The sequence below is a fragment of the Zonotrichia albicollis genome, chromosome 1 (genome assembly GCF_047830755.1).
Source record: "Zonotrichia albicollis isolate bZonAlb1 chromosome 1, bZonAlb1.hap1, whole genome shotgun sequence".
Lineage (NCBI taxonomy): Eukaryota > Metazoa > Chordata > Aves > Passeriformes > Passerellidae > Zonotrichia > Zonotrichia albicollis.
The window spans coordinates 152,980,973-152,991,815 of NC_133819.1; the positions used below are offsets into that span (position 1 = coordinate 152,980,973).

Consider the following 10,843-nt stretch of genomic DNA (forward strand, 5'->3'; position numbering starts at 1 on the left):
GGGTTGGAAAAGAACCTTCAGGATTATTTAATTCATGCCAAGAGCAGCCAGGTTTTGTCTCTCTATGGGGTTTTCCAGAATCCCTAATAAAGATAGGCTGGGCCCTATGAAAAGCTTTTCTCCAAATCAATTACAACAAATAACCCACAGCACTTTTAGTTCTTCACAAATCAGATCCATCTTCAGCTGTTTCTGAATTTTTGGGAAGGAGAGATCAATGCATTTGGATCTCCAGCACTTTTAGGTCTTCACAAATCTGATCCATTTTCATCTGTTTCTGAATTTTTGGGAGGGAGAGATCAGCACATTTGGACCTAGGTGTGTCTGGCTGGATGGAGCCAGAGCAGATGAAAGCCTTCCCAAGGCCAGTGGTGCCACCTAATGGGAAAATTCCCAGGGAATCTACGTCTCGGAAGTTCAGTCCTTAACTGGAGTGTTGCTAGGTGACGTAGAAATGGAAATGAGGAGCTCTGACGTCAGTCCCTCTTTTCTGCAGCCTTTACGACCATTCTTCCGTCAATCCATTCCCTCTTCCCTGGCATCCGGGCCACAAGCAGGAGATTGCCCTGGGAAATTTGTTCTATTTCCTGCTTAAATCCATTCTCAGCAATCCCTGGAGCTCCTGAAGCGTTTTTGTCCTTCTTTGCGCTTAGTCTGTCTGGGGAGGAAATGATCCCAGATTTTGGGATTATGGAGAGCCAAGCAGGAAATGAGATGGAATAAGGGGCTGCCACAGGAGGGACCAGGACTCTGGGTTTTTTTTTTTTTCGTTGCAGATTTTGCAAATGAAGGACGAGACAAGTCCTCTGCATTGCAGCACCCACACTCAGATCCATCTGGATCCACACTGTGGCTCTGCAAAAGAAGGGATAATACCTCAAATATCTCAAAAGTTCCCACCTGGCAGCCCCCTGCAGCCACTCCAAATCATGGATAACCATGAGAGGGGGCAGGAATGAGCTGCCAAGCCTCTCCTGCTCTCCAGGGATTGTTGTATTCCCTGACTGTGTTGTCTGCCCAGCACTCACACCTATTTTTCCGTGGCTGTATCACTCACCACCGCATCCCTGCCACCTTTATTTTTCAGAGATGTGTTACAGGGGGTAGAGCAGGTCTTTCTCAGGTCCCATCTCAGCTCTACCCTTGATGAATCATGAGTTTTAAGCTGTCTCAGCCAGGCTTTCTCTTTTTCCTTTTCTCTGAAGTTCAAAAGTTATTTTTTTAATTCTTGTATTTTTTTTTTCTGTGACAAAGGTGTTTGCAAGGGCTCGTAAGAAGAAAATTATGTAATGTGATATCAAAGTATTCTTTCTGCTTTTCTGGGGAGAGAGCAACACTGAAGGGAGGAGGCTCCAGTCCCTCTTTCAGTGCCTCACTGACACAAAATACCAAGAACTGAGCTCACAGAGCCCCTGTGCAATTCCATGGCTGGAGAAGGGATTAACATTTAGGGCAAAGGGGAGAAACCTTTAATTAAGCAGACTCAAATCATTAATTCCAGCAAGGATCTGAGCTCTGCTGGCAATGATGACTCTGCAGCTGTGTCTGGTGTTGCTCAAAGCCTGGAAAGGTGCCTGGCAGAGGTGGTTGGGCACCAGTGATTGTCCTCAAAGGATCATAAAATCATGGAATGGTTTGGGTTGGAAGGGACCTTCAAGATCATTGAGTTCCAACACTCCCACCATGGGGCAGGGACACCTTCCAATATCACAGGGCGCTCCAAGCCCTGTCCAACCCGGCCTTGGACACTTTTAAGGATGGAGCAGCCACAGCTTCTCTGGGAAACCAGTGCCAGGGCCTCCCCAGCTTCACAGGGAAGAATTTCTTCCCAATATCCCATCTAATGCTGCCATCTGTCAGTTTTGAGCCATTCTCCCTTGTCCTGACACTCCATCCCTTCTCCCAAATCCCTCTCCAGCTCTCCTGGAGCCCCTTTAGGCACTGGAAGGGGCTCTGAGGTCTCCCTGGAGCCTTCTCTTCTCCAGGCTGAACAAACGCAGCCTTTCCTCATAAGAGAGGAGCTCTATCTCTCTGATAATCTTTGTGGTTTCCTCTGGACTCACTCCAGACTAAGCAGCCTCCCACATCAATGGCTCAACAGTACCCCCAGTTTCCAGGGCAGTCCATGCCACAGGATTGGGAACAAGCAGTGGAAGGAACAAAAATCTCTTTATATCACAATTTTTGGTAAAATACTTGGATTATAAAACCCTGTCCCTCTTCCACAGGCTCAGACTGGTTGAGGTCCAAATATTCCCAAATCCCAGAATTCCCAAATCCCAGAAATTCGGATCCCAAAGATTCACAGGAATTCCCAAATCCCCAAATTTTTCCAATCCCAAAATTCCCAAATATTCCTGGAATTCCCAAATGCCAGAATTTCCCAATCCCAAATATTCCCCAAAATTCCAAAATCCTGGAATTCCCAAATTCTGGAATTCGTGATCCCAAATATTCCCAAAATTCCCAATCCTGGAATTCCCCAAATCCCAAAAATTAGGATCCCAAATATTCCCAGGAGTCCCCAAATCCCAGAATTCCCCATCCAAAATATTCACAAAATTCCCCAATCCTGGTATTCCTGAATCTCAAATATTCCCAGGAATTCCAAAATCACAGAATTTCCCATCCGAAATATTCCCAAAATTCCTCCATGAGGTCCCTGCTCCAAAGCCCTGCTCAAGCAGGACCTACAGCCCCTTGCCCAGGACCATCTCCAGTTGGGAATATGTCAGAGAAGGGGAGCTTCACACTCTCCCAAGGCCACAGGGCCCAGTTTCTCCTCCTTTCCCCACAGCTGAGATGCTCCTGTGCCCTCCAGGGCTCCCAGTGCTGCTGGCCCTGGGCTGCGCTCTGTCCTGGGTGTCCAGGTCTCTCCTGCAGTGCAGAGCCCAGGCCTGGGCACCCAAAAGTGCAGGAAAAGTCTGCTGAAGCCCGGGATTGAACCAGGGACCTTTAGATCTTCAGTCTAACGCTCTCCCAGCTGAGCTACTTCAGCCCTGATAGCAATTATTTTTTTCCCTATAAACAACAGGTAAATACACTGGAGCCCTTCCACGTGGAAAATACAAATTTTAGGGAGAGGGGTTGCTTCAAGGTCAGTTGTGATTGATGCTAAAAATCACTTTCAAGGATAAGGGGTTTTTCCTATTTCCCCAAACCCAGTTTTGATTTCCTGCTTGGCCATACACCAAAGGTGGATCAAACTTTCTGCTTCTTCTCAGGGCAGTCCATGCCACAGGATAGGGAACAGGCAGTGAAAGGAACAAAAATCCCTTTATATCACGATTTTTGGTAAAACACTTGAATTGTAAAACCCTGCCCCTCTTTCACAGGCTCAGACTGGTTGAGGTCTAAATATTCCCAAAATCTGGCATTCCCAAATCTTGGAATTCCCAAATCCCAGAAATAAGGATCCCAAAGATTCCCGGGAATGCCCAAATATTCCTGGAATTCCCAAATTCCAAAATTACCCAATTCCTCAAATTCCCAAGTATTCCTGGAATTCCCAAATCTCAGAATTTCCCATCCCAAATATTCCCAAAAATCCCAAATCCTGGGATTCCCAAATTCTGGAATTAATGATCCCAAATATTCCCAAAATTCCCAATTCCTGGAATTTCTGAATCCCAAAACCCCCCAATCCCAGAATTCTCCAGCCCAAAAAATTCACCAAATTCCCAAATCCAGGAATTCCCAAATCCCAGAAATTAGGATCCCAAATATTCGCGGGAATACCCAAATCCCAGAATTCCCCATCCCAAATATTCCTAAAATTACCCAAATCCAGGGATTCCTGATCCCAAATATTCCTGGGAATTCCAAAATCCCAGAATTTCCCATCTAAAATACTCCCCAAATTCCAGAATTCCTGATCTGAAATATTCCCAAAATTCTTCCATGAAGTCCCTGCTCCAAAGCCCTGCTCAAGCAGGACCTACAGCCCCTTGCCCAGGACCATCTCCAGTTGGGAATATGTCAGAGAAGGGGAGCTCCACACTCTCGCAAGGCCACAGGGCCCAGTTTCTCCTCCTTTCCCCACAGCTGAGATGCTCCTGTGCCCTCCAGGGCTCCCAGTGCTGCTGGCCCTGGGCTGGGCTCTGTCCTGGGTGTCCAGGTCTCTCCTGCAGTGCAGAGCCCAGGCCTGGGCACCCAAAAGTGCAGGAAAAGTCTGCTGAAGCCCGGGATTGAACCAGGGACCTTTAGATCTTCAGTCTAACGCTCTCCCAGCTGAGCTACTTCAGCCCTGCTGGGACTCAGATATTCCCAAAATCTGTGGGAACACAATCAGATTTCAAATTTTCACCCTTCAAACCAGTTTGCCCAACACTTGTTAGGACCCAGGACATCCCTCTGGCTGTCCTGAGCAGCCAAGACCCCTGACAGGGGGCTCAGAGACCCTGGCACAGAGCCCAAAATATGCCTGTGGTTTTGATTATGACCCATGCAGCAAGTTACCAACCTTAGATGATCTGCAAGCCATGACAAATTAAGTAGAATGATAGTGAATTTATCACAAGGTGAAAAAGTATATTTTGGGGTTTTTAGAATAAAGATTCAGGAGGGTAAGATGGAGGGATCTGGGCATGTCCAGCCTTTCTCCTTCTTCTTCTTGGCCTCCATTTTCTGCTATGATGTTGGCACTTTTAGATTGGTTTAGAGTAGAAGCTCACTGTCTAACATAGGTGGTAGATATTGGAAAGTAATTGTAAATATTGTACACGTGGTTTTTAGTATAAAGACAGAACACCACCCCGGGGGCAGACAGAATGCTTCTGACTGTATTGCTCATCGGACCTCGTCAGGACAGGAGAAAGAATTTTATAGATAAGATACAACAAACAACCTTGAGACTGAGAAATGAAGAGCCCTGACTCCTTTTTCAAGCGCCGAGCTGAGAAAAGAGACTTTCTAACATTTCTCAGGGTCACTCTCACAAGATAAAGATCCCGACAAACACTCCTTCAAGAAGAGCCCTGGAATAGTTTGGGTTGGAAGGGACCTTAAAGATCACCTCATTTCACTTCCTGTCAGGGGCACTGTCCCAGGTTGGTCCAAACCCCATCCAACCTGGCCTTGGACATTTCCAGGGATGGGGGAGCCACAGCTTCTCTGGGCAGCCCATTACAGTATTGGAATGGTGTGACTCAGCACACAACAAAGCAAGAGAGAACAAATCTCACGTAAACCACTCCAGGAGCAGCCTCTCCCCATAAATAAGAGTTTTCTCTGTGGAGCATCAGCTGGGAAGCTGACATGGAAAACAGACTTGAAAACCTTTCAGGTCTCCTGGACTATTATGTCATACATTGCACCAAAATGTGCAATTGTTTAACTACACTTAAATCACTCTAAACTACATAAATTACCTCAAATCATCCCTCTTCTTTCCAAATGCTGGCACTTTTTTGTTTCGGAACACTGCAATTCTGCTATCTTCTATATAATTATGTAACATATGCAGTTCATTGCTGCCTCTCCAATAAATAAGGCTTGTGCTCCCCAGTATGCATCCAATAACACCTAATTTTCCCTGTCTTAAATTGTCTTAAAAAGAAATCCATTTAGAAATGATTGGTGGGTAAATTCGTGCTTAAATGTAAATTATTTGAGATCAAAAAATAAGAGAAATTTTCCCATCTAAATGTTCTGAATGTTGTTGTTTAACAACTTGACTTATAATCAAAGTCCCCAAAACTGCAAAGAACAAGGAGTGTGGTTTTTGGTTGTGCTGCCTCTTGGGAATCCAGCTCCATTTCTTGAGCATTCCCAAGCATTCTTTGTGCCAGGGATTTCAGAGGGAACCTGGAGAGGGTCCCCATCCAAAGCATTCCAAAATCTGTGTGCAGAGTGAGGTTAAATCTGGGAATGTAGGCAATGGACACCTACAAGAGCTGGCACCTCCTGGTTTCCCTCAGCTCAGAAGGAAAGCAGAGAAACCACAAAGTTTTTCTAAGTTTACACCAGGATCCTGCAAGGCTCCAGAGCATGTGGAGATGGAGGAAAAATCTGGAGCATCTTTAGCTCCCTCCAGAGCCACCTCCTGTAGTTGAAGGTCATCAGTTCATCCACATGCTTCATTCCAATGCAAGAAGCATCAAACATCAGAAACAAACATGGAATGGTTTGGGTTGGAAAGGACCTTAATGATCATCTCATTCCCACCCCCCCTGCCATGGGCAGGGACACCTTCCACTATCCCAGGTTGCTCCAAACCCTGTCCAACCTGGCCTTGGATGCTTCCAGGGATGGAGCAGTCACAGCTTCTCTGGGAAACCTGTGCCTGGGCCTCCCCACCCTTACAGGGAAGTATTTCTTCCTAATATCCAATCCAAACCTACTCTCAGTTGGAAGCCTTGTCAGCTTCTTCAGGTACTGGAAGGCCACAATTAAGTCACCCTAAGCCTTTTTTCCAGGCCAACAATCACAATTCCCCCAGCCTTCCCTCACAGCAGAGCTGCTCCATCCCTCTGATCATCCTGGTGCCTCCTCTGGACTTGCTCCAGCAGCTCCATGTCCTTTCTGTGCTGGAACCCAGAGCTGGATGCAGCACTCAAGAGTGTCTTCTCCCATTAGATGTGGCTGCTTCAAGAATGGGATCCAAATCTTTACACAGTCTTAAGTCTAAGTGAATGATTCAGCTTCATTATTTGTCTGTAAAAAAACAGGTAATCTCTAACAGGCAGAAAAACTTGGGTGTGAGAGATGGAAAAGGATTATGGCAATGAAATGTGTGGAGGATGGGAGGTTCTGTGTTTTCATGGAAATCACAGTTCTGATCCAATCCTGGTGTGAAGAAATTCACTGGGAATTTATTTTCCAACCTTGGGGAACTCCTCTAGATACTCACTCCTTTCAGATACAGGGTTTGTGCTGTAGCTTCCCATGGTTTCTCCTCCAAAATTCCACTACTGCACTATGGCTAAGCATGAATCGTGAATTTGGCTGCTCCAGCTGTGAATTTGGCAGCTCCAGCCATGCACAATGAGCTTTCCTGGGTAGACAGACATTCCCTGCCAAGATCTGAGACTGTGAGTGCCAGCTGGAGGTGCTCCATAGGACTTGTTGGGAAAGGGGAATCATGAGCCTCCAAATCTGTTTGGAAGTCAGGCAGGTCACACCAGGCTGTTGGGAGGTCTCCATTTGGGATCCAGGCCTGAAAATCTCTCCTGGCTTAGCCAACCTACTCCTATAAATGTTTGCTGCTGGAGACATGTGAGGATATAAACTGGATTTTACTCTTGGAGTTAGGAGATGAGGTTCAAGCCCTCAGACTGTCTGAGAAGACCTTTCAGAATTTGCTCACCAGATATCCTGGAGACCCTACTGTGGCCTTCCAGTACCTAAAAGGGGATACAGGAAAGCTGGAAAGGGGCTTTTTGCAATGGCAAACAGTGACAGGACAAGGGGGGGACAGCTTTAAGATGAGAGAGAGTAGATTTAGATGGGATATTACAAAGAAATTCTTCCCTGTGAGGGTGGGGAGGCCCTGGCATGGGCGGCTGCTGTGGCAGCCTCCTCCCTGGAAGTGTCCAAGGCCAGGCTGGACAGAGCTTGGAGCAACCTGGGATAGTGGAAGGTGTCCCTGCCCATGGCAGGAGAGTTAAAACAGGTTGATCATTAAGGTCGCTTCCAAGCAAAACCATTTTATACCATTCTCAGAGAGCACAGAACAGGATCAAGCCCTGCAAACAACACAAGCTTGGTGGGGCAAAAACCCTGAGTGGATCCATCTCCATATTGACAACTGAAATATGGGAATAATTGGACTTTTCTTTGATTTGGGTGTTAGAAGGGCACTGCTTTAAATCCAGAAACATCCACAAACCATAAACAAGGTAATGGCATCAATAACCCAGCCCCAAGCCGTGCAATTGATTCTCCACAGATAATGCATCCAGCGGAAAATGGACCCGAGTGACACCAAGTTTGATGGAAAGATTGACAGCTCTGAGGCATAGAAATATTGACCTAAGGGACTTTTGGTAGCTTATCTGGGTCCTGTGTGGCAGGAATGACATTGGAACAAAAATCCAGCCAGCATTTGGGGGTAGGGAAGGCTGATTTTTTTCCCCTTCCCCACATATTTCTCAAGTTAACAGGTGCCAATAAACCCTCTGATATTCTGGTTGTAAAATAACAGTGATATCCCCTCCCTGCCCAAAATGAGATTTTGCTTCCCCTTCTCCATTTTCCAGCTTCTCCCTCCAGCACCAAACTTTCACCCTCCATCGTGAGAGGAGAAAAAAACCATAATGTTCCAGCCACAAAATGCTGCACTCTGGGCTTTCAAACCCGTTGTCCCCAGGTGGGAAATGACAGCCAGCAGAGCCGGTAAACAGAAAATAGCAGAGCAACTCCCACTCTGCGGAGCTGCTGCCTCTCCCTCCCTCCAAAGGCAGCCCAGGGATGAGTCAGAGCTAAAAGCATCTCTCTCCCCGTGGGGCTGGGGCTCTGCCTGGCCCACCTGCCTGCCCCCGCCGAGGAGGGGGCTGATGCAGCCCCCCAGGCACTGCCTGTGAGTCAGGAGACCCTGCCGAGTCACAAATGTCCCCAGGGAGGGAGGTAAAGCCACCTGCCAGCTCCTGCTCATCTGACATTTAAAGGGTATTTTATCCCAGCATGGTTTTGGAGGGGTGAAGCCTCCATCGGTCTCCTTGCTCTGGGAATTCTGTGGTGTCAAATCTTTTTTGGGGGTGGGTGAAAATCAGAGCTGAGTTTTTTAGGAGGGTGGTCAGACCTCCCCTTGCCACATCAACAGCTTTTCCCTGTGAAAAAATTCCTTCAGGATCAATGAACAGCACAAGAGCTGTGTGAGGGGGAGATTCCAGGGATTTAGCCACAGACCTGTGTCCCTGAGGATGATTATGCAAATGGGAGTAATTAAATCTGTGAATAATCTTTGTCCAGGTAAAGCTCCTGCTCATCTGACATTTAATAGGTATTTTATCCCTGCATGGTTTTGGAGGGGTGAAATTGGGAGTGAAACCTCCATCGGTCTCCTTGCGGCTCTGGGAATTCTGTGCTGCCGAATCTTTTTTGGGGATGGGTGAAAATCGGAGCTGAGTTTTTTGGGAGGGTGGTCAGACCTCCTCCTGCCACATCAGCAGCTTTTCCCCATGAAAAAATTCCTCCAGGATCAATGAACAACCCAAGAGCTGTGTGATTCCAGGGATTTAGCTACAGACCTGTGTCCCTGAGGATGATTATGCAAATGGTAATAATTAAATCGGGAATAATTAAATATGTGAATAATGTTTATCCGTCACAATTGCTGCCTGGATGGTTTTATGCCTTCTTTAATCCCTCTGTCTCTGGCTGAGAGCTGCTCCCATTGAAATGTCCTAGAGCTGATGGAAAAGGGTGGGGTTTGTATTTCTTAGGATTTCAAAGCCTCAGACCTTCCCTAAAAAATGGAATACAATTGAACTGAGGGTTCCCACTTAAAGGAAGACAAATCTAAACACGAGGTTATGAAGCAAAGGGTTTCTTTTTTTAATATATAGGAAATTGAGGGGGAAAAATGTTTGGCCCTCAGTGGATTTTTAAATTATTTCAGCACCAAACCTATATGTCTCTTAGTAAAAGACTTTGATTTGATTGGATAATCATAGAATGGTTTCGTTTGGAAGGGACCTGGAAGATCATCCAGTTCCAACTCCCTGCCATGGGCAGGGGCACCTTCCACTCTCCCAGGTTGCTCCAAGCTCCATCCAGCCTGGCCTGGAACACTTCCAGGGATCCAGGGGCAGCCACAGCTTCTCTGGGAATTCCATACCAGGGCCTCACCACCCTCACAGAGAGGCATTTCTCCCTAATACCTAATCTAATCTAATTTAATCTACCCTCCTTTAACATTTTTTTGCCCCAAATTAAGGGTGAAGTTCAGTGATAATCCAAAGGAAGCTTCTCCTGATGGTTGACAAGGGAGAGGGAAGATTAACCACCTCTAAAAACTCCCAACAGCTGATAAACTGTGCATTTACCAGGCTTTAGATTTATTCCAAACATATAACTATGATCATCAAGCAACAGCCAGAGGGAAAAGAGAAAAAAAAAGGAAAAAAATATGTTTTTGGAAAGTTTTGAAGACAACAAACTCTGTGTTTGCTGAGTCTTCCCCCATCTGCTGCATTTCACTCTGTTCTCACAGCCTTGAGTAACAGACCCCAACTAATTGCAGAGTTCTGCCTGTAAATCCACAGCATGACTATTTTTAACCAACCTTTCTTCTTTTTTTCCCAGAATCTCTCCAGGATGCAGAAAGGCCATAATTTTCCCACTTTTCTAATGCAAGCAGAAGTGGGTGGCAGGGGGTTGTTGTGTTTATTAGGACAGGGAATGTGGACAGCAGCTGTTGGCATCTCCCATGGATGGTGAAGCCTAAAAGTGAAACCTGAACCATTTTTTTGGGGGGTCCAAGCCACACTCTGACCATGGTGTTGTTTTTGGAGCTCTGGCTATCACCCACTACAGGTTGGGAGAATTTTGTGAATTCTGATATTGTCCTTTCTTTCTGGGACATGTGGGCAGTGAGAATCCACTCTCCCCCTTCACTTGGTTCCAGCAACACAAAAATAACAGCAAAGGGCTCAGAATTGTTTGGATGAAAGATCCTCTCATTCCAACCCCCTTCCACTAAACCAGCTTGCTCCTAACCGTATCCAGCCTGGCCTTGAGCACTTCCAGGGATGTGGAATCCAATTTCCTGATGATTAAACCTCTGAGAAGGGGCCTGGAGTTTCAGCTTTAGTCCCTAAGATGGAAGGCTGGTAACTGATAACACATAGGGATTTAAAAAAGCCCAAACTTCTGTTAATTAAATGGCTGACTTTGAGAAATG

The 10,843-nt window shown here is 46.3% G+C and overlaps 2 non-coding genes across 2 annotated transcripts; both read right to left on the bottom strand.

Moving 5' to 3' along the window:
* Window positions 1-2,925: 2,925 nt before the first annotated feature.
* Window positions 2,926-2,998, bottom strand: TRNAF-GAA (transfer RNA phenylalanine (anticodon GAA)). Its single transcript has one exon. It is a non-coding gene; the product is annotated as a tRNA-Phe (tRNA).
* A 1,174-nt stretch (window positions 2,999-4,172) lies between these two features.
* TRNAF-GAA (transfer RNA phenylalanine (anticodon GAA)) lies at window positions 4,173-4,245 on the bottom strand. The gene has a single exon. It is a non-coding gene; the product is annotated as a tRNA-Phe (tRNA).
* Between the last annotated feature and the right edge of the window lie 6,598 nt (window positions 4,246-10,843).